Raw genomic sequence first — 24869 nt, 5'->3', positions numbered from 1 at the left:
CGTTTAAATGCCCTTATAAAGTTTTCTACCTGCCGGTAAAAGTCCCGCAAAAACCGGTTCAACTGTTGCAAAGATTAGCATAGACAAACATGCATTATATTATATAAAACTTGTTTTAGGGTTATAGTTTAGTATCGTTCATTAAAAATCTCAAGGTATTTGGTTCAAATTCAGACACGGAATTTAAAAATTTTATTAATTTTTAAATGCCTCCTTACGTGCGTAAGCTATATACTCAAATTGAAACTTACTGTTAGAGTATTCATACATATTTTTACTAATAATACGAAATGATGGTTATAAGAATACATTTTCCAAATAAAACTAAGCTAAGAAAATACTAAACGTGGTTAAGTCCAAGAAGAAGCCCTAACTATAGTAAGTAACCATAAAAGAGTAAAACGTCTTTTGAAAAGGGGCAGTTATTAATTCGCCTCGTGAACTTATGCCCATGTGTACCGGCTAGGTGGAGAGGTCTGAGTCCGTCGAGCGGCTTGTCCTCAACTTGTTGGCCGTCGGTCGCTTTAGTTCTACTAGTTTCGTACGGGCCCGATCGCGTGGCGGACGCCCGCGTACCTACTCTCTGAGACCGGCGCGCGCATATCAAACAAAAACATACAAACATCGAACTTTGTTTCACTTGTGTTGACTGTGGACTGTGAACTGAGTGCACATAGGGTGTTTTTGGGGTGTCAGTGGGGTGTTTTGGCGGGGATTGCAACTTTTACGTAACTGATAAAAGCTTTCGTAACACCCGTGATAACAGTAAGTACCTACCTACCTACGGTTTTGATTTACTCTCGTTTGCCTGTTTATGAAATACGGCCTGCCTTTCAGATTTTATTTAAGGCTAATGTTCAGATTTGTTTAGCTTTATATTGTTATTAAGCTTATATTGGTAGTTTTATTTATATATTACGTTTCGAGGTTGTATGTTAGAGCCATACTGTATATTTTGGTGTTTATAGTTAGTCTACTTAAAGTTTTAATTTATAGTTTATGTTTTGTAATATTTTGTTGAATTTTATATTATTATAATTCTATAATTAACAAAATAAAATTTAAATACAGTCGTACCAGTTATAGACACTTTTAAATGTGGAGAAAAAAAAGAAACACACGTTATGTATTTTCTTCACTTCTGCAAAGAAAGAGAGCAAAAGAGTTTGTGTTACAAAAGACACAAGGTAACTATCGTTTAGATTCTCTCATATCTACTAATTTTACTTTGAGCACGTGTTTAAGAAAACATTTTTTTACAAATTAAACATCCCTATAACATACATACTCGAAACAATGTTTTTTTTTAAATATCTATCATCATCATCATCATCATCTCAACCAATTGACGTCCACTGCTGGACATAGGTCTTTTGTAGGGAGTTCCACAATGCTCGGTCCTGGGCCGCTTGCCTCCAACGGCTCCCAGCTATTCGCCTGATGTCATCTGTCCACCTCGTTTGGGGCCGACCTACGCTGCGTTTACCGGTGCGGGGTCGCCATTCCAGCACCTTAAGACCCCAACGTCCATCGGTTCTCCGAGCTATGTGCCCCGCCCATTGCCACTTCAGCTTCGCAACTCGCTGAGCTATGTCGGTAACTCTAGTTCTTCTACGGATCTCCTCATTTCTGATTTGATCACGTAGAGACACTCCTAACATAGCTCTCTCCATCGCCCGCTGAGTGACTCTGAGCCTTCTTATGAGGCCCATAGTTATAAATATCTATACCAGAAATAAAATGCTATAAAACTTTTGTGACTGTTGTTATTTAGGATAAGCTATCGAAAGTTGAATAAAGCTGATAAACCTCCCAGATCAGAAAATAAGGTTATCTAAAAACAAGGTTTTTGAGTTGAAACAGTCAGTGATGTAGGGGTGTGATTCAGCATGTTCTTATGCTTAATCATATAAATGTGACTTGTATAGTGATTTTTGCTTTTTTCAAGCAGTAATGGAGCAATGTATACTCGTGATTTTGATATAGTCTATAGTTATGGAGCCGAAGGGGGACAAAGGCCATCTACTCTTGCTGCGTCATAAGCTTGCTTACTTTAAGCTAGCTGTTCCCCGCAGTTTTACTTGCCTTATCTTTGTGTTTTGAGGAAATAATAAATTATCTCCTTGAAAATGTTTCTAAATGCTATATATAACTAAGAAGCTATAAAGGGCAAGGTTTAGTTAAATACATTTGTAATGATAAAAAAATCTGAGTATTAATTCATATTTTATGCCCATTAATGACGTTTGATGCTTTCAGCATTAAATTATTTAATTATTTTTTTTTAATAATTTTCTAGGCATGAAATGCGTTGTTGTTGCTTATTTTTAAGAAATCTGTTCATATATGGCTTTTCGGACTTATTTCTAGATCTACTAAAGACCAATGCTTTTGGAGTGCGAAGTATTGACGTTCATCGTTATCCGCGTGGATAGAATACAGAAACGTGGGTGATAGCTGATTGGTTGGGTTTTTTGTAATAATGAATCTATTAAGGCAGAAACATTACAATATTACGTGGACGATGTAACAAGCCCCCGATATGACAAATTATAATAAATGAACTGTAATTCTACTTAAAACATACGATTCTATCATTTTACAATACGTCGTTTATCCTAGACCAAATGATATAGCTTGTTGTAGCAAATATTCTAGTTATTCGTGTAACGAAGCTCAAACATGGACACGAGGGGAGGCGTAGAGGCGATCACGCATGCGCGATTCGTTGAACTCTTTCGTATGCAGAACACGCGCTTGCGCAGTATTAATACCGGACCGGAGTATATAATGCATTGTCCGGTCTAACTGGAACGAGATAAATTAGTACGTCAGTCTTAAACAAATCTATAACTGGATATAGATTTAAAAATTGTGTTTATTCCACTTAACAATTTTTTTTTATAACTCTGCCAAAAATAAAAACCAGATCATTCTCGAGGGCTTACTAACGAACAGCGTTTATTTTTTATTTATTTAAATCATGCTCGGGTGTAAAGCAAAAAAATGTCAAAGTTACTGCTGGCTTAACTCAAAAAGTAGTCAATAAATTGATTTGTAATTAGCACACAACATTTCGTTTTATAGTGAATAGTGTAGTTTCTAAACCCTCGTAACTTTACTTTTCAGTTTGTGAATGTAGTTATTGCCATCATCTGATTACAATGTACATATTTTTTATTTCATGTACACATAAAAAGTGCCATATATTATTAAGGACCTATTTGAATAAATAAATATTTCACTTTGTCTTTCATTTTGTGATCGGATTGAAACCTTAATAAGAAGTCATGTTATTGGTTTTTACACACAAGCTATTGAGTATATAAATAGTACAAAATTAGTAGGTATGTGGAAATCGTGATCCGCATCAGGCTATTAAGGATAATGCTGGGCTGGAGTATAGCACTATTAGAGAAAACGTACGGGCTCCTTGAATAGCCAATTACAATAGGAGTCTTCCTAACTTAGGAGCCATTCCTTTCTGGTTCCCTCAGGCTGTTTCTTCGTATTTCGCTAGGCAATTTAAAATAACTGCCGGGAATATTTATTTGAGATTGGCGAGATTATATTTCTGTATTATTAAGGTAATTCCTGCATTTTTCTGTCCATGTTTTCCACATCTTATGTGCAAGTGATAATTTGTTAGTACCGTGTAATACTGTATTGTAAATAATGATTGACGTGCATTGGGTGATTTTTACTATAACATGCGGTAAAATGCTATTATTATCTTCTACTAGCAGTCAATACCTATAAAATACTGCTGTTTTGGATTGACTCGTAATCACAAACTGGACACTGAGGGATTTGAAAGCGTAACGATTTTGTTTTAATTTTGAAAAGAAGGTATACATTCCATGAAAGGTATTTTTTTGAATCCAACCCTAACGGCTTAAAATGGGGAAGGCTAGAGACGGATACTGCTCATTCTCTCCCTTCATAGATTCTTAATTTCATGAATACTTTGAACATTAAAGTTTTTATATAGCCTTTGTTTAATAATATTATCTCGATACAACTATCAAAAGTATATTTCGGTGTGTCGCGGCCGATATATTTATTACACATCGTATTCATTATCTCATATTATTGAACCTTTTCACATGACACTGTTCAATATACTAGCTATAAATGCTCTTTTTATGTGACATGATTTATAAATCTAAGTAAAAGTCACAGTAAAGTGACAAAGTTTTCAACAAGAACAGTATAGTTTTGGTATGCAATAAGCATAGGACAATAACTTGTACTCTTTTATTTCATTATTAAGTAAAAAAAAAATATCATTGAATATTATTTTACTGTGTACCAAAGCTTTTGATGTGTACCTAAGCTTATATTTCTCTTCGAGCCCTGAACTACCGCTATGCAAACTAAAAAAATTATCTGTTTCTCTATTTAAAACAAAACCAATCCATTAAAAGGGTACCGTACATTCTTCCAGAATAAAAAGCAGGCTATGTGCTATTCAGTTTTAACATCTATCTCTGCGATAAATTTCATCTAGATCGGTTCAGCCATTCTGGCTTAATTGAGTAACATTAATCCATTCAAACTTTCATATTTATAATATTAGTATAGAAGGATGGATAAAAAGCTCATGTTATAATTATTAAGATTAGATTAATGGAGGAGCTGTAACTTATCTTTTAAACGACATTTGAAAACTGGAACACGGGTCAAGAAGAAATTGTATAGGTAATTAATTTTGTATCAATATAAGGAATCAACAAATTAGCAAGTAGGCGCCTATTGGAGCCGTTAAACAGGTAAAAAGTAATAAATAATGGTCGAGCGGTCAACCCTCGCTCTGGTTTTTGTTGTGGTAAAGTAATTACGGTAGATTTATTCCGTTTTTGTGGAAGTATATTCCGGGATCGCATTGGGAAATAAATTGCTAATTGATTTACATTTGATTACCTACTGTTTTGTTTTGGTCGAACATACTAAATTACAGTATTTCAGAGTAAATATTGAAATCGGCAAACGTTGGAAACAATCGTATTGCAAAAAAAAATGACGAAATTAATATTTTGGTCCTAAAAAATACTTTATCGCAACCAAAAAAGTGGCAATATATTTGTTATAAACAATGTTAATGTTCCGACATATTTACTATTCTAGACTACTTACACAGAATTTACTGGCGTAATTATTACATGTTGATTGGAATTCATAAACTCTTTTAAAGATGTTAATAGTAGTTATTTTAACAATAAGTAAAATCATATGTTTATATGTGTAGTCTATATTATGTATGTGTATATTAAGTTATACTCTAACCCCTGACTATTAGATTTTGTAAAACAGGTTTCTCGTTTAATTATGTAACTATGCAATGTTTTGTCGTTTCCTTACGCCAAGAAGAGACAAATCATTTCATAACTAATTCAGAACGTTTATAAGTAATGGCGTAAGTATTAATATCGAGGTTACAACACCTATTTGTCCCCATACTTACTAAAATAAAAGAGATCCGTCCAAAAATTTTAAAATTCAAAATTTCAAACTTTTTCATATACCTGGCTACAAAGCAGCAGGATATTTTTCCTAATCAAAAGCACGGTAAAACCTTCTTATGCTATGGCTCGCTTTGTCTTCCTTATTTTTTTTTTTTTGTTTTTTTTTCTTATAAATATAAATAAATATACTAAGACAATACACACATCGCCATCTAGCCCCAAAGAAAGCGTAGCTTGTGTTATGGGTACTAATATTAATAATACTATTTATAACACTGGTACGGAAGTTAGGGTACGGTACACTTGGCCAAAGTCACGGGCCAATCTGGTTTATATAACTTTTAATTAAGTTAAGAACCTTTGTAGGTAACAAAAAATTATTGCGTTATACAGCCCAAATGGTATTTAATTTCAAAATCACGTGTAACAACAACATTACGTCTTCAAGTAGTTCTTACGATGAAGATCGAAAGGTCAGCAGGTACTTAGCAGGCATAAAAGAAATGCTCGTAAAACCAGCAATTTGGGACCTGTGATCAAGAATAACGAGCTAAGACCAATCGGACCTAGATGTAGGTCGTTGAATACGTGTTCTACATTATTCATTACTATAGCTTGACATAAAATCGTTAACAGTGACTCATTAAAGAAATTCAAGCGGCCGCCGGCCATTTTCTGGTATTTTGTACTGATAAACCGTGACTCAATCGCCACAACAATTGAATATTATCAACTACTTAAATCTGTCTGAGTTTTTACTAGTTACAAATGTAATTTATTGCCGAATATTTTGTTATCTAGAACAATATGGCTTGACAAACAGTTTTTTTTGTTGACAATTTTGTTTTAAGTTACAAATCTAACTATTTTCTATTCATTATTATTCACTTCGTTAAAGTACCACTGTAGAAGAACAAGACTTCTTTTCGTTGACGAAGAAGTTACAAAACTAAGCCCAATCACCCTATTCCAGTACCGGTTGTCTCTACTAGTAATTATAAATTCAAAACTCAAAATTCATTTATTTCAAGTAGGCCCAATACAAGCACTTTTGAAACGTCTGTCCGTGTGTAGTGACTCTACCACCGGTGCTTAAACCCACTTTGCTGCTTCAATACTCTTCAGTGGTGTTTCTTTTTTTTAACGTTATCATTACCAGGTGTTAGTATTAGTGATTTAGAGCGTAAGATTAACTAACTCCTATAAATAGGGGTCAAAGTATAGGCCAGAACTTAAAGCAGTACATCCATTAAGTTTACAATTCAATTTGCACTGTCTCAATTAGTTAAATAGTTTTTTATACCTACTATTTATTATAACAGCTCTTACTTCAATCAGAATTGGTCTAAATTTAGTTGTAAAACAAAATAAATACGGCTAATCTGAGTGTGAATAAGAGTAAAATATTGCATTTATTAAATTGTTGTTAATAAAAGCTTACTCACTTAAAAAGTTTCATATCACAGAATCAGATTAATGAAGAAACTGGTAATGTTAAGCACGTACGCGTATGTAAAACATTGATAAGAAGAAATTAATTCTAATTAAAAACCACCTTAACAAGGTCATGTTCGATGACGCAATTAAATAAATATTAAGTCCACCTTATCTCAGTTGCCTAATTAATTATACGCGCATGCGTCTTTTTGTACATGCCTCAACGATTTATCGCTTAAATCACTTATTATCGATTTCTCGGTCGATCCTATGCTGTAGATTGCAAGCGATGATTATACGTACACACGGGAAGAAAACATTATATCCTGTGAATATTAAGTTTTTTTTTATATCTTTAATAAAATAAAAGGCCGCCAACCTGAATTAGAGCAGAGTGGTGAGTCAATGCTCCATGTTCCGCTCTCATATAAGAGAGGAAAGTCGTGCCCTGTCGTGGGCTAGCAATACGTTGATAATAATGATAATGACAAGTCTGCGCGTCCTTAGGCTTTGGCAGATTAGTAGGTTAGTGAAAAAGATAAGACAAAATAAATAACGATAAAGATGTTGAGCAAGAAAAATTTGTCAAAAGTTTGCAAGAATTACTTAATTTTTTCGACTCTGCAAACTTCAATCGTAGTATCTGGCAAGTTATTACGTTTTTTGTTAATTTTCCCTACAATACTTTCGCTCTCGCTGTCGGTGGCCACCGGTCGTAAGCAAGATTAATGGTGCAACAAATCATTACACCAGTTTGTTTTTTTTTTTGGAGTTCCGTATTTTCAATGATTAAACCACGAAACAAAACAAAAATCAAAGCCCATTAGTATCCCACTGCTGGGTAAGCTTCCTCCAGATCTTAAACGCAGCTTTAATGCAAATTGGGTGTTTAAATAATACTTATCATTACAATAGTTCGTGATAAAAATTGAATTTGCAATTTGCAGTTATTGTTGTTCTCAACCATACCGGCTAATTGCGAATTTGCAGACTTCACACACCTTTGAGAATATTACAGAGAACTCTTAAGCATTTTCTCTCACGATGTTTTCTTTTACCGTTAAGGCAATGATGTTTTATTACGTGGTTGGGGTCGAACTCTTCATTATCAACCCATTACTGGCCCACTATAGAGCACGGGTGTCTCTTAGAATGAAAAGAGTTCACACACCTCTGAGGAAAATTTGAAGAACAGCCAATTTTTTTTATACATAAATAATTGACGCGCCAGGCAGATGGCAAACCTGATGGTAGTTGGAAAACAATCGCTTACATACAGAGCTCATTCTGTTAAGACAAATGTGCCTGTATAACAGCAATCACGCCCTTCAGACGGGAGGTTTCTGCCGCTAAGCAGAATTAAAACATCGCTGATTAGCGGCAGAAATAAGCTTGGCGATAGTACTTCCCCGGACGAGCTCTTTCACAAAAAGCTCTAGGTACTACTACTGGTACATTGAAGCTAGTTATATTTTAATTGCTTAGATTCAAACTCCCATTTCTCCGAAAAGTTAGATTTTGTTTGTTGATCAAACTCGATTCCCTAGAAAGGAAAGCCGCCGCCCTATCCACTGCTATCACATAGATTAATATAGTAATTATTATATTAAAGCATACTCTATCTGTAAAATATATAGCATGGCGCATTCATGTATGATAACAGCTTTGTCACTTTTATTACTCAACGATAAACTTGATGCTACAATATAATTACGTGAAATCGATTCATACCCACGCTTATGGAACAAATTCAAACATTAGAAATTGTTTCAACGAATCAGCAGCCAGTCATTGACTCGCTCTGCCCTTGAGTATGTACGGTCGATAGCACGTGTTATAAAATAGAGTCCAACTTTACTAACAAATATAATCCTTACTAATATTTTAAATGCGAAAATGTGGCCGTGTGTCTGTTTGTTTCTCCTTTACCTAACTGAGCATCCAATCAAAACTTTTTGCTTACACTTAAAATGACGTTGACTAATATAGGCTAATTTGACTGCTAGTAAGAAAAATAAATATGCTTATTTTGATTTAATATTTTTACAGGCTGATTCCTTATGAAATATACTTATGCAGCCTTTAACAGTGTTTGGTCATTCCGTTACAAGATATATTTTCTCTTTTCTATAATACCTATGTTAAGTGGATAGCTATAACGATGAGGACTATTCAAAAAGCATTTATATAAAATATAAGAAATTCTGAATGTTCACACACGGGCATTGAGCCTGGCACTTTTGTCTTTTTTAATTCCTTAGCCTTTTAGTTATATAAGTGACAGTTACTAGATCAAACGCATGGGAACATTTCAGGTACATGAAATGCTTCGTGACCTTAGACCCGAAGGTTTACACGCAAACACCGTAAAATACAGTTAAAATTTTCCACCTATCTAAGCTAAAAATAGTTATTAGTACTACCAAATATTTTTTTAATGCTTAAATATCTTAAAAACAAAACGATAAAAAACACAAAACAATAACCGATTTAAGGTATGCATGTCTGATAAGCTCTTTAGAAACGTCAAGTACCTCCAGCTTTTAATTTATTATGAGCACATTGCATTTCTTACCGGCTTTCCTTCAGTATAATTAGTACTAAGATAAAGCCACCAAGAATCTCAGTTATATATAAAAGAATACCTTTCTCTGTCGGATAGAAACAGGCTTTTATATTGGGGAAGTACATAATAAGCATTTATTAGTTTGTCTTTTTTTTTACTCACAATCTCACAAAACTAGCTCACTTACAGAGTGGAGAACGTTTTTCAGAGAATCTGTGTGGTCTCCTATTTTATATTTTTTATAATCATTTTTCAATTAATCTCACAAAAAACGTCTGTTTGTAACATACCTATTTTGGAGGAACAATATGGCACTGCGAAAAAAAACTATGCTGAAAATTATCTGATTCTTTAATTATTTCTTCAATTATTAACAATTATAGGAAGTTAAATTCAATTTTAGTTTGTAAGTCTACCAATCTACACTTGGCCAGCTTGGTGGACCACAGTCAAAACCCTCGTTCTAGAAAGACCCGTGCTCTGTACTGGACCGGTAATAGGTTGATAACGACGATGAAGATGATGATTAACGGGCAGTGCTAGGAGCAACTTTGTAACCATACCGTCAGGGGTACCCCAAGGGTCTATCCTTGGTCCCCTCTTATACAACGCCTATCTTTATGATATTGGTAGCTGTTTCAGCCATGCGCAACATTTAATGTTTGCTGACGATATGAAAATTTTCCTTAAAATACGTTTCCTTGAGGATTGTTCTCGGCTGCAAGAAGACTTAAACAACCTGAGTAAGTACTATGCCAGGAATAGAATTATTGTTAACGTTAAAAAATGTCACCACATTACTCTATCCCGTAAAACTAGCTCAATAACTTACGACTATCAAATCAATGGTTCAAACATTGCTAAAGTCCAAACCGTCCGAGACCTGGGTATTAAAATTGACACTAAACTATCGATGAATGACCACGTCGAAGTTGTGGCGGACAAAGCCTACAAACAACTAGGATTTATTAAACGAGTAACACGTAATTTCAGTAATATAGAATGTATAAAAACCTTGTATTTTGCGTATGTTCGTAGTATTCTCGAATATGCATGCAACATTTGGTCTCCCTATTATATTATACATACTCATAGGCTTGAATCAATACAAAAACAATTTCTTAAGTACCTGGCCTTCAAAGAATTCAAAAAATTTAACAGTTACAAAGAAGCCTGTACTCATTACAAAATTGACTCCCTGGAACTAAGAAGAAACCAAAGTGACATGCTACTGCTACAAGCTATTTTGACTGGACGAATTGACTGTCCTAGACTGCTGTCTGCATTTTCACTCAATGCTTCCTCCTTTAGGCCTCGAAAACCGCAGCTATTACGTGTACCAAAATCAAATACAATCTACGCTCGAAATTCCGTGCTTTTACGCCTGGCACGTACCTATAATAAAACTTACTCAGATATTGATCTTTTTCACTTATCCAAAATACAATTAAAAACAGAAATATCTAGCCTACATCGGAAACTTAATAACGTGTAAGTTATAATATTTATATTAATATCTATAATAGTACATAAATACATATTATCAATGCATACTCTCTCTCACACACACGCGCACACACACACACACACACACACACACACACACACATACATACACACACACACACACACACACACACACACACTACAAACACACACACACACACTTTTGTAATTATCTTACTACTCTTTTGTATTATTAATATCTTGTTAAATTGTAAAGCTTGTTTAAATTGTTTAGTTTCTTCAAATTTCCAAACCTGTTGTAATTAGTAGTTTAAGTATAGCATTTAAGTAAATTGTCAAGCTAAGGATTGTAATCCTATTTGGCCTTATTTTAGCATTAAGTCTAAATGTAAAATTATATTGTATGCAACGCTGTTGATTACAAATAAATGAATAAAATAAAAATAAAAATAAAATGATTATGATAAATTGTGTAACACATTTTTCTATTCTTTGTGCACAATAAAACGGAGCCGTTTCCTTTAAATAACAAAATAAACTCAAAACTAATAATTTCTTATCGTAGTTATCGTATCGTATTCGCATTTACCTTAAAACACACTTTTATTATTCTGTTGTTTCTTAATTATTTTAATGCAAATAAACATTTCTGATAAATTAATTAAATAACTACATACTTACTGCTGCATAACGCAGTCGGATAAAAAAAAAGTTGCAATATCTCTTCTACTCGAACTGCAGGGGCTTTTTAGGAGTTTATAATTTCTGGTTTTAATGTATTTTTTCTGGTTTGAACGTCTGCTGTTAGTCATTCGCTGTGGGTAGTTACCATCTTATTGACAAAGACCATTAACGCTCGGGTACTATACCGTATAAAAACTTAGACAGTAACAGTTAAGTCTGATACCATCTCATACTGCATCTTATACCGTATCTTCTGAGCATCGTAGCTTACCACCCCGGGATATTGCAGTCAAGTGTATGAAGATTGTAGTAAAATAAAAAAATAATACGGGTTGCACTCCGGGAGTGCCAACAGAAGTGAAAACTTATTGATAGACATTTAGATGAGTACTACAGATAGATGGGTACTAGGACTAATGGGTTTTTGGGTTAGGAATTGCATTTTATTAATTATTAGAAACTTTAAAATTCTTTTATAAATCATCGTTAAAAATTGTGACATCTCTTGTATTCATCATTACCATTAAAATTATTACAATCTAAAATAGAAACTATAGGTTCATGGCAACTGAAATAGGAAATAAACAAATTTGATTCAAAGATGCACTTTTATATCCATAGATTTTATCTCATCTAAAAATATGCGTACTGCGCTAAAAGAAGTTCTCACTTCAAAATATCATACAACAAAGTTTAATAGATGTAAACACATAATCGATGCTCGATAGTGTAACAATATCAATTTTAACCCGTATTAGACGATAGCATCAGAATCATTTCGTAACCTTCACCTGCGAGTGGCTCATAACACGCGAGTGCGTCACGACTTAACCTCACTTGTATCACCCTTCCTGTTGGTACTTTTTACCCCAGTCTCATCGCTTGAGAAATCACCTCAAGAGACCACCGCGCATTTACACATTGAATCCATTAAGCTTTTTATTTGTTACAGTTAACTTTCGAGAAAGTGTAACTTTATAGTTTATTTTATATTATTTTATTTTATTTCTCTTTAATTGGAAAACCAATAGTTGTAAATCTATCTATCTTGTAATGAGGCCCGCTTCAGCACATGCACTTCGACCCTCCAGGATCCTTTGTGCTCAAAATAAACACAATATTTGTAAATACTACATCATCATCGCCATCATCATCAACAGCCATTGTGCGTCCACTGCTGGACATAGGCCTCTTTCAAGCAGCACCAACCTTTCCTATTTTGGGCTTTCCTCATCCAGTCGATGCCTGCCACTTTTCGGAGGTCGTCGCTCCATCTAGTTGCGGGGCGTCCGACGCTCCGCTTACCGACACGCGGTCTCCACTCGAGGACCTTTCGACTCCAACGTCCATCGGTCCTCCGACAAACGTGACCAGCCCACTGCCACTTCAGTATGCTAACACGAAAGGCTATATCAATTACTTTAGTTGTTTGGCGAATCACACAATGTAAATACAACATAGTTAACCAATTTGTTGACTTAAAACTAATAACAGGTGTACACAGATAAGTTACCACACATAAGTTTAACATTATTAGCTATGGGATAAAGTAGCGAGTTCATTATATAATAAAATAAGTGACATTTTTTTTTTTTTTTTGTCGTTATAAACATGTTTATTTAGATTTAAAAAATTACGTAAACTGCAGCATACTTGATATTTTAAATTTTGTGAGTTTCAAAACGATTATTCAAGCTGAGTACCTACAGACCACAACTAACCAATTACTTACACAGTATAATATTATTGATACAAATGATAAAATTTGAATACTTTTAAATTAAATGATTAATTTATATATTGTTTGTTATCACGTAGCTAAGTTTCCCTCAAATTTTTGCATAATACATTCAATTTAATATAAATCGTGAACGCGAATAAATTTACAAACTTTTGCAACCATTGTCTCCATCGGACTGTTGGTATTACAACACCCAAACCCTACGTAGATTTCACTGATTTGTTGCAGAGATTTTGTCAATGTCAACGTGTTACGTGGGCAATAAACTGCGGTGTAGGGTTGATGCTAGGCGATAAGGAGTAAAATTCACAAATTGCCTTATTTTTCCTATTTATAGTTATTTTACCAGACGGTAGCCTTTGGTAACTGGGCCATAATATGACCTTCGGACATGCTATTAGAAAGGGCTAACTTTGTATGTACCTAAAACAGTTTTGACCAGGGACAAAATCACTTATTGATAACGCCGTTTCAGTCTATATAGAGTTGGTTTAATATTTCAATGAGGTTTGCGAAGTGGTCCCACCGTTGGATTGACATTTGTAAGTTAGACTGTTTATTTATTAATTTAAAAATAGAACATTGAATATTTACAAACACAATAAACAAAAACATCACTGCGAGTACAATATGTTTTGTGACGTCAAATTCGACATTCAGTTGTTTGTTATAAAGAACCGAACGTTACAAAAAGTGAATAAGCAGTAGCTGCGATTAAAATGTCTAAGCGAAACTATTACCGTTCAGCTACCTTTAGTCGCTATTTATTGCATGTTTAGTAACACATTTTCAAATTTACAGCCCTAGCCGACACAAAGGCCTTTTGTGAAAACGCCCTAGGTCACTAATGGTATGTACCTTTACGTCATCGCTCATGAATAATGTAGAAGTGTGCAGTTTACAGATTCAGCGAAACGGTGTGCCTAGGTTTACATTCTAAACGTATACTTTTAAATTGGTAAACTACGTAAGTTAACAGGGTTAAAGGTAAGGTAAGTCAAAGGTTTTACAGTCTTTTTTAACATAAATTTTTGTAACTCAATTCTTTGGGTAGGATAGGTACAATAGGTACATTGATTAACAGTCATTTCATTGCTAACTTTCGATTCTTGTCATTATCTATTCCTATCTTGGTGCTGGGCACTAGTCTTCTCTACAAAAGTAGAACAGGATATAGCTTCGAGAACATGCTGTGTATTCTTGCGCTGATGGTAAATACTGGCAGCTAGTCAGCGTTGGACTAGTGTAAAGGAGCTTTTCTGGGCTCATTAGTAAGGGTCCTATTATAATTGTGCGTAGAAAAGCGCCTCCCCCTGTCGCCACTCTTCCAGTACAGTTGCCCAGTTTGAGACGGCCTCTATATGAATACCTTTACTCTGTTATTATCATCATCATATCAACCCATTACCGGCCCACTATAGGTAACGGGTTTCCTCCCACAATGAGAAGGCTTTAGGTCCACCACGCAGTCCCAGTGCGGATTGGTGGACTACGTAAACATTATGGTGAAATCTCAGGCATGCAGGTTTCCTCACGATATTTTCTTCACCGTTGAAGAATATTATAATCAATTCTGTCGTACCGTATTAATTTAATGTTGTGTGACAGATCGCAATAGATTAATATAGCAAAAGTTACAGTCTACCTTAAATATAAGACAAGGTACTTTGGATGTACATAGATAATTAAAATAAATAAGTATTCCATGTCCATATCAGTTTCATATCTCTAATAAATTAAATAACTCTACCTCGCATTACTAATGACGAGATTTCGGAATGATACCATTCACAAAACATAAAATAAAAACCAGTCATTCACAATAAACCAACACGATGTAGTTAAACGAACAAATCCATAACACAATAAAATTATCCCATATGAGCGTATAGCTATAAAGGTCTCTTATAAAGATACAATCGCCTCAAATTATCGGGTTGCAGAGCCCCAGCAAGCTCGAATTGACATTTAATTATCTCGGAGTAGGTACTACTGGAATGAAATACACGTACTTTGCTCATAAGATACGCAATGTTTCTTAAATATATATGATGTTTCTATAATATGATTACTAAGGTGATTTTGGACCTGCCAATGCACAAGTTTAAAGAATTTGTTAAAACACATTTATTACAGCGAGGTTACTATACAATTGATGAATTTTTTAATGAAAAGGTTGCTTGGAAGCACCCGGCTCCGCTTTCAGCTCTCACAAGATAGAAAAATGAATGTTAAAATGCAAAATGTAAATTGTTGATGTTGGAAAAGAGCAACTGCTGAGTTTCTTGCCGGCTTCTTCTCGGTAGAATCTGCCTTCCGAACCGGTGGTAGAATCACTACAAACAGACAGACTTGACGTTTCAAAAGTGCTTATATTAGGCCTACTTGAAATAAATGAATTTTGAATTTTGAATTTTTAAATGAATTTTGAATTTTGAATTTTGAAATAAACGTTGCAACTCATGAGAAAAAGGAATTGAGTCGACCCTCTAATTTCCATAAAAATTTGTGCTGTTTTGGGAACAATGTAAGGAATATAAATCCATAATGATATTAATGATATTATAAATACGACAGTGTGTTTGTTTGTTTATCCTTATTTTACGCCCTAACTAAAAAAACGATTAGTTTCTTAGTTAGGTCGTAAAATAAGGATTATTCTCTTTGATTCTTGGCAAAGAATTAGTTGAAAGTCTTGAGAGTAACATAGGCTACTTTTTATCCCAGAAAAACGAACGGTTCCCAAAGCATTTGTAGAAAACCGTAATAAGCGCAAACGAAGAACGCGGGCAAGAACTAGTAATTTATAATAAATATTTTTTTTACTATTCAAATCATTGTTATCGAAATCCCAAACGATGCTTGAAATTATTTAACATTTTCAATCACTTCTTTTCTGCTGTTATTTAGTTTACTTAATTAAATTCTTCGGGTCATGTGAAAATGCCTTATTTGTGGGAGGTGATGAGAATCTTTATTGTGTGCAATACCAACTCACTTATACAGTATTCTATAGTATAAGTGCGGTATAAATTTGTTTCGTAACGGGTACATGGGACGCTGCGTGTTGTTAGATAAATGTAACTAGAATATGCCGTTGAAAGTACATTTCAGTACCTTAGAATTATAATGTAGAGCAAACCTAATTCATTTAGTTCAGCGAATGGAAATGTTTAATAACTTGCTGTTTACTAAGTTTGCTATTCAGATGTAGGCTCAGTCTTACTCTAATTAGGAAGCTTTATGATGTTTTTTTATGTATACTATTTATTATTAACTGTACTATACTTAGTCAGTAAGTAGTCAATCGGAAAAAAAGATATAATATCTAAAGCTCTATGATTCTAACTAGTAAATTATTCTTTAGAGAAATAACGAATAATTATAACAAAAATCTTTTATTAATTTCTAGGTGAGGGCTTTTTCTTTCCAAATTTACCTTAGTTTCGCTCCTTTGGGACGTAGCACATGTTTCATAAAAGTAAATAAATATATATAAAACTGCCATAAAGGTGCCTGTAATAGTCCTATTTTAAGAAGAATTTGTTGATTTTAATTGCAATATATCTCAGTATATCAATGATTTTACCAGATATTCATAATATTCTTTTTGGTAGATAAAACTATAATAAAGACTTTAAAATGTTAGTATGAGTCATGTCATGTGAAAACAGCGCTGCTGTTGTAATTTGATAAATTCTTACAAAAAACTATATTTGCCTATGTACATTCTATGCGACTTACATATATTACACTTTATCAAATATTATTTAAGAAATACTTTCAAACGCATGTAATTGGTTTGATAAGCTCAATTGGTGTGGCTCACTTATAATACCCTAAAAGTCTCACAAGTGTATATATTTTGGCATTATTAAAACAAAAATATGGATCGCTGAATCAAGGCCATGACAGAAAATATCCTTCGCACCCAGCAAAGTTTAAAACATATTATACCAGCAGATTCTCATTAAACGTAGTTAGTCTAAATGGCATTAAATTGCGATAGCCCTTCCCAGAACCACGGACTTCGATTTCAAAATGTGCATTCAGAATTAATCCTGGCAATAGATATCCGAAGAATTTGTTCGGCGTCGCTTCTCAGATCGATAACTAATAAAACTTTTAACTATTTCTTCATTTGGTTTGAATCATTCAGGAAAACCATCTTCCAACAGGCCGACTGCATAAGCAGCCATATATGAAAACTCATTTAGCCGTAACATCCTTTTCTAAAAAGGTCTCTATATCAAATGAAATAGGGATTATGAAATCAACTCCGTTCTGCGGATAGGATAACTCATTCATATACGAAGCCTTAAATGGAAAACTAGAAATATTGCCGGCGGCGTAAAACAGCTCCGTAAATGCGGACAGCATCATAAGTTTCATAAAAAGTAATCAGTATTGAGTAAACTCGACATGTTTACTGTATTACACAATATCATCGGTAGGTACTTAGATATGAAAAATAGCGTAAACATACTACTATAGCTTGCTAACTTAAATAGTTTTACCGCTTTGAAAGAAGCTTTTAAGACGCTCATGCTGTACTATAGGTCTCGGCTACTTTAAAGACTAGGCACATACTGTACACTCGCAGTCTACATTGATGCGTTGCGATTCGGTACAAATAAGTTACGATAGATTTTGACTACGCTTTGTTAAGTGAATCGCTAAAACAAACTAATAAGCCAACCTGAGTTGTGTATAACACATACATGTAATGAACAAGCGCCTATAGTTACGTTCTTGTCTCTTTCTCACTCTAAAAAAATACATTAATTCTGCACTTATTACGAAGTACATATTGCTACAATCAATCAATCAAGAGCATTCTACTAAGGAATATATACCTTTTCGTGTGCGCGCAACCACACACGATCCTCTGCCTTCCTTATTCAGCTACCACCTGCCACCTTTTTAGGATTATCGGCCCATCGGGCTGGAGGTCGTCTTATCCTGGGCTAACCGGTAAGTGGTCTCCACTCCAAATCACGTCCGGAAAATAAAAACCAAGAACTTAAAAACAAGTATAGCTAACACAGGCGCCCTTTTTGCTAATAAAACAATCTATATGTCCAATAAACCCAGCCGAGAAAAAAAAAGTTTACGTGTAATCTCTCCGTTGCCTTATTATCTTCTTCATACCTATCCAAAATGTGTGTTAGCAAAATCCATGTAGGACTGCGGTGCATCGATAATGCAGTCGTATTTACATCAAAATACCCACCAACTCAATGTCATGAACATAAATATCAGGCAAATGTGAATTTATAGTCATCAAAAGTTTAAATAGTTATCCACTTTATAAATTTACTTTAACAATTGATTGATACACTATTGTAACAAATGATCGAATTAATTACTTACCCGAAAAATATTTTCTGTACGCTCCTGCTCTCTATAGGGGGTTGTATTCATGAAATTGATATTTTATTTTGTTTATTTTAGTCCTTGTTCATACACAAAAACATTATTTTCCTTAAATATTGAATGAATAATATTAGTTTTTAAACTTTATCTCTACGTCACGTCGTTCGGACGTTCTATTGCGAAGTTATATCAGTCTAGCGAAATTCTCTGAATATAGATCATCACATAGTTAGCAATAAACCATCTATTCTGAACTGCATAGCCAATCACGATCTACATCTCGCGATGAAATTTAAATAGAACGCTATCGAACAAGAGGAAACATTTATTTCACAATACAACAGAAAACAATATGGAACGATCTTAATTCGTGACTCTTGATTCCGACAAAATACCCAATATACCTAAGTCCCAGCAATATGTCACGGTACAGGATCAGATACGATGTCGCGATGGCAGTAACGGTCAACTGCGACATGGGATTTATCGCGCACTGGCCCTGATAATAATTTTGTTCTCGATATTGGATCGTGGGTGCGCTGCATAAAGGATTTGTCCACGTTGTCTTGTAGTTTCAACTCTGAGGGTTAATTGGCATTGGTCTTTGAAATTGCTCCATTGAAGCTCATTTAAAAAATAAACATTTATTATTTTGCTTGATATAATTGTGTTGTTGTGTTAAGCCCTGCTTGGTGAAAAGCTATATATCAAAAGGTGCGCTCGATTTTACAGATACATCGCAATAAAGGTCGACTCAATACTCTACATGGCGCTAATCTCCGGAGCAAGTTTTTAGATACTTTTTCCATTTCAGCTTTCACCAGATTATCGTCTGGTGGCATAGTAATGTCAACAATGATGGGACTGATCGATAGACTAGCAAGGTCTAGGCTGTTATATACCTGTTAGTGTTAGAGTTTCCTAGTAGAGCAATGCACTGGTGTTTTCAAATTGTTCCTTATTATTGTTATTTATTATTTAAGTAGCTGTAGCTATGTAGAGTTATTTTATGGTTTTATTTCGAAAAAGGAGTTGATCTCAAAAGCAAACTTTTATACCTTCTTTTTTTGAAAAATAGAACCAATTTCAAAGGTCTAACACATAGAATAAAAAAACCATATACCATATTTAGTTATTATATTCCTCAAATTGTTTCCCTTTTTGAACAATATAATCGTACTGGTTATACTACAGAATTTCTTTCATTGAATCATATTTCTTGAAGCATGTGATTCTGAAAAGTTTAATATTGTTTCACCGGAAACTTTAATATATCCTACAGTGTCGTAAGCAAAATACAGAACCCAGTTAAATTTAAATCCATTTCACAGCATTTGAACACCACCCAAATATGCCACGCAGACGTTGCTTCTCCTTAAACTGCTACTATCTGCAGCAGGCATCTGTATGCAAATAACTCCAACGGTAACTAAAAACAATTTTAGGAAAATGTCCGTATCTGGTTTATGTGCAGACTACTTGTTAAGATAACTCATCTTTTTGAGATCTGCATACGGAAATATCTCTGAAACTAGTTGTACGAGTTACAAATGTTATATCGTTGTAAATTCGAAGTACATTATTGTATTGCATAATATGAACAAGACTCTGATCCAAACTTACCAATACATATAATTCATAGACATCTCAAGGATTTCATCTGGTAATTTGTTATAAAAGATATACAATTACCCTTAAATGAATTACTAATTTTATGCAGCCTAGTAAACTGCACAACAAGTTTTTACTTCTAATATTAATATTGTTACAGTCCACTATCTTTTTAAAATTAGTTATATTTTCATGTACCGTTTCCTACTTGTGAAATACTTCAGACTATCGTCACATCATTACGTTAGATTTTTGATTTATACAAATGTTTCACTATGCCGGCAAAGCGGCTACGTAGGCGTGTAAAAGCCCATTAGGGGTAAGGGCCTATACAACTGCCATACCTCTCTTTCAGGATAGCCCGACCTATCTTTGACTTAATCAGTATTCAAAATCCAGTGAGATTGTTCCCAAGCCCACAGTGTTCAGTATTTGGTACATGTCTGTACATAGCTCAATACTGTATAGCTACTCAGGACGGGAGCTCCTGAGATAGATGTAAAATCCTTCCTTATTTGCTTAAAATAAGTTAACTTATTGTACCCTATTAACTTTTTAACTAATCGCTTAGAATAATTTTTGTAAGTGTTTTTACCTACACTTGGAGGAATTATCAATTTTATATGCATATAAAAATTTTCGGAACCGATAGGATTTGAACCTGCGACGCTCTGGCAATTGCGGCCTGAGCGCTTTCTCTCCTACTCTCTAATCTCTCTCCTACCGTCGGTGCCGAAATTATTATATGCCTTTCACATCAGTCTTATAATGACTGTAGCGTCATCTAGTAGGAAACGTTGCAGTTTCGCTTAGTATAAAATAATCTAAATATTTGATTACCATTAGAAATAAAAAATCTTTTTAATCAGTAATATAAAAAAAAGTTTTTATATTACTGATGAAAAATAACATTAGAACCGTTGTGCGCGCCCCAAACGTTCTAATGTTATATGCTTGAATAGCCCATATAATTTCCTTTTCGCTAGAAATGGCATCTATAAAGTTAACTTAAGTAAGTAATTAACAACGTTGATGGATACATGGAAAGTGTTATATAATTAATTAGTATTTGTACTTTATGAGCACTTAAAAAGTATTAAACTATCCGTTAGTACCTTACCACAATGACCTACTTCGTCAAATAGGTAAAATAAAGCTATAAAGAAACGTTCAAAAAGTTAAAATGACAGGGTTCCATTGAAGGGTCTGATTTGCATATTTCCTGGTAGCCAAGCGTTGTTCGTGTGCGGTCCTTCGTTACCATGACTACTATCATTGGCGGCTCTTAACTGATGGACATAGCTAATTGTTGTGGCAAAGAGCAAGAAGACACGCTTTTAAATGTCGCTGACCGTTTGCCATATGTGCTATCTATTTAAAACGAATTAACTCCTTGGTAGCGTAAGTCGAGACCTTCTTATCTTTGTATGTCATTTACTGTCTTCGTATGTTAAGCTTAATTTGCTATACTCCGCGTAAAGCAGGGGAATCTGTATAATGTAATTTATCATTTATGTAATCCTTATACTCCACACCAAAGAGATCTCCGGCAATATACCCTCTACGCACGTTTCGCTCTGAAACCTTAGCATCCTCAGGAAATGTTGACTTCACATTGAATAATTGTTCATTCCGCAAAGTAACGCCTGCTGCCAATGTCTTCGTATAGTAATAAAGTCACTGTTCAAAATAATAAAATTGAATGTTATTAGTTGTAAGTTTTAACCGTATGTTCTTTGGAACATAAAGTTTTTAAACCTTGCCTAACTTTTCTCAATCTTATAAATGCGAATGTGAGTTGTTCGGTATCTTCTACTCCCAAAAGCAGTAGAGCTAAGGTTCGTAAAAATATTTTTGCAATGCATGGTTAGACAGCGACAAAGGCTATTTCTTTGGGTAAATTAACGGTACCCGCGGGCTTTTTAAAAAACCGAAAAATCGTGTTTATAGTTAGGACATCAGCTAGTTGCAGCGCAACGAAAAACTTTCAGTAACGTTTAAATATAATCATAACCAATCAATAAAAGCTTCAGAGGTTACGAGCTATGCCGTAAGCATCCTTTGCTCGTCTCCGGGATGCAAGTTTTCTTCATGCCCAATTTTGTTAAGATCCACTACTTGAGCCGAAACAAAAATATAAAATTCTTTATTTCAAGTATACTTTCCTTATAAGCACTTTAGGAACGTCAAGTCTGTCTGTTTGTAGTGACTCTTCCACCGCCGGTAACAAACAGTTTCTGGAATTAAAAGGAGGTAAATCTGATTTTCAATGATTTAACAAAGTATAGCTCATTAACATTTGGTAAGTTTATTTTGTTTTATCTTTTATAATTTTACATTTTTGAAAGATTTCATTGTATATATGCATACGCTACATAAAAATGTAACGCTACATATAAATGTACGATACATATAAATGTAGCGTATGCTGTTCTCGCAGTTTACGAGAAAACCTGCGACTAAACAGTGGCAAAAGAAAAATATACTATAGGATGCCTAGGATTAATAAATTAAATGTTAGAAACATTTTCTCCATTGTATAAAACAATGAAATTTTATTGAATAGAGTGGGCGTAGAGTTTTTCCGTAAGAAATGTTCTTGATTTTTTTGATCTAATACCATACAACAAGCTTTGTCTTACGACTTCACTCTGTATCCAACTGTATGTGGTTATACTTTATACATTTTATACATATACCTATCCTACTTAGCTTCTACTTTAACTTTCAAAATCTTATTGTAAAAAGAATCATAAAGAAGTTTACAAACCTCGCAAAATACGAGCTCATATTAAACCGTATCGTCACTAACCATCAGATGAAATTACAGCCAAGCTAACTCCAATTTGTCTAGCTGTCCCCTATAACTCACAGTGTCAAAGGATAAAATAACGAAATAAGGCCTCACCTAATTTTGTTTCAAGTAAAATTTAGTGGCTAAATCCGGTTAACTATACGACTGGTTTATAATTAAATCTTGACTTTATGACCCGAATAGTGAAGTAGTACTACAAAATCACGCAACGGAGGTTAAAGGCTCGGCAACAAGAGGCCGGTCCGGTTATGCCGGGCCGGTATGGACCTATGCCTACATGTTCTAGGCGCCAGTAATAATTTGCAGAAACTTTTCGGTGCACAATAAATTCTTTGTTATGACTAATTTAGACCACGGGATATGAAAAGTTTAGTCGTAAAACAGACTAACTTATTCGTTGTTCCCTCAATATAAACTGCTACATAGTTTACGAAGATTTTTTAAAAGCATTTTGAGTCCGAAACTTAGCTTAATCACAAAATTTTTATTCTTTTTGAATTCAATCAATTCGTAAATTTAAATACATTTAGACTTTGAAAGTCTTGCTCCATAACTTTACCTTGAAAAATAATTATTGTGGTTTATGTAAACATAGTCTCTGTCCGTGATAGTCTAATAAGTCTGAATAGATCCTCGTTATCCACAATACTAATTTCTTTACTTCTAATATACACAAAGACACGATACCTAACAATTTGTGTTGACCCGGGAATCGAACCTGGGACTTTATGACCCACAGACAAACGTGATAACCAATAAACTAACCAATCGATTCTTCTCATTTTTTATTACGTCAAATTATTAAAAGCTAAATAAAAAATTAAACTTAAATGTTAAAATTAATTTTAAAGTATAAATCAGTAAGCGTACCACCGGAGCGTTTGTAGCCGAGTTTGCCACAGTATTCTCATATTATGCTCGTAGGTATCAGCATGTATAACCTTTTTAGGTCACTATAATTAACTATAGCTAGGCTATTACTAATTAAACCGTTGCTGTTCACGCAAAACACCGGTAGCCCGTGCCGTTAATATATTGTTTAAGTGATTGCTAGTTCGTGTCGAAAAAAGTAAATCCTGTTTAAAATGTTTAACTGGGTCAAACTATAATTGGTCTGTTTATAGACAGTAGGCAGTAAAGCTTTTTAGTAGTCCCTTCTCTTCTCTTTAGAAGTCCTGCTCCTCATGTCTGAGCATAGTCTTACGATTGTACGCCGTTACATTCCGAAGCTAGCAACTTTTAGAGCATCGTAGACGGTAGATTCAAGCGAGAATCGAATCTGGTCACACTGGTCAATCTGGACCCCTCATTTAAGGCTTAGCGATACAGAATGCTTTAATATTTTTTAGAACTACAACTAAATTGAATGCCACATTAAAAACAAAATCAAACGCAGATGCAGTCGCGGGCAACAGCTATGTCAATGTAAGTTTGTTTGTTACGCTTTCAAGCAAAAACTACTTAACCGAACCTCATGAAACTTTGTACACATATTCTTGGAAGTGTTAGAAGTAATATAAAAAACTTTTTATCCTTTCATCCCCTCTCCCAAAAAAACCGTTTTTTTGGGAGAGGGGATGAAAGTGTTTGACGATTTCACACCATAACTCCGACAAATTATAACCAATTTAAATAATTATTTTTGTACTATAGAGGTTATAATATGTGTTTAATTTTGCCGAAACTTTGTGTAGATCTGAATGTGGT

General features: G+C 34.2%; 1 protein-coding gene across 1 annotated transcript in view; it reads left to right on the top strand.

Annotated features, from left to right (window-relative positions):
- Nucleotides 1-629: 629 nt before the first annotated feature.
- LOC120627680 (cadherin-86C) overlaps nucleotides 630-24869 on the top strand; it is a 167178-nt gene continuing 142938 nt past the window's right edge. The window contains exon 1 of the mRNA XM_039895705.1: nucleotides 630-765. The gene's annotated coding sequence lies outside the window, so the exon portion shown is untranslated. The remainder of the gene's footprint in view (nucleotides 766-24869) is intronic.

Source organism: Pararge aegeria, chromosome 11, assembly GCF_905163445.1.
Source record: "Pararge aegeria chromosome 11, ilParAegt1.1, whole genome shotgun sequence".
NCBI lineage: Eukaryota > Metazoa > Arthropoda > Insecta > Lepidoptera > Nymphalidae > Pararge > Pararge aegeria.
This window is presented reverse-complemented; position numbering and strand designations above follow the sequence as displayed.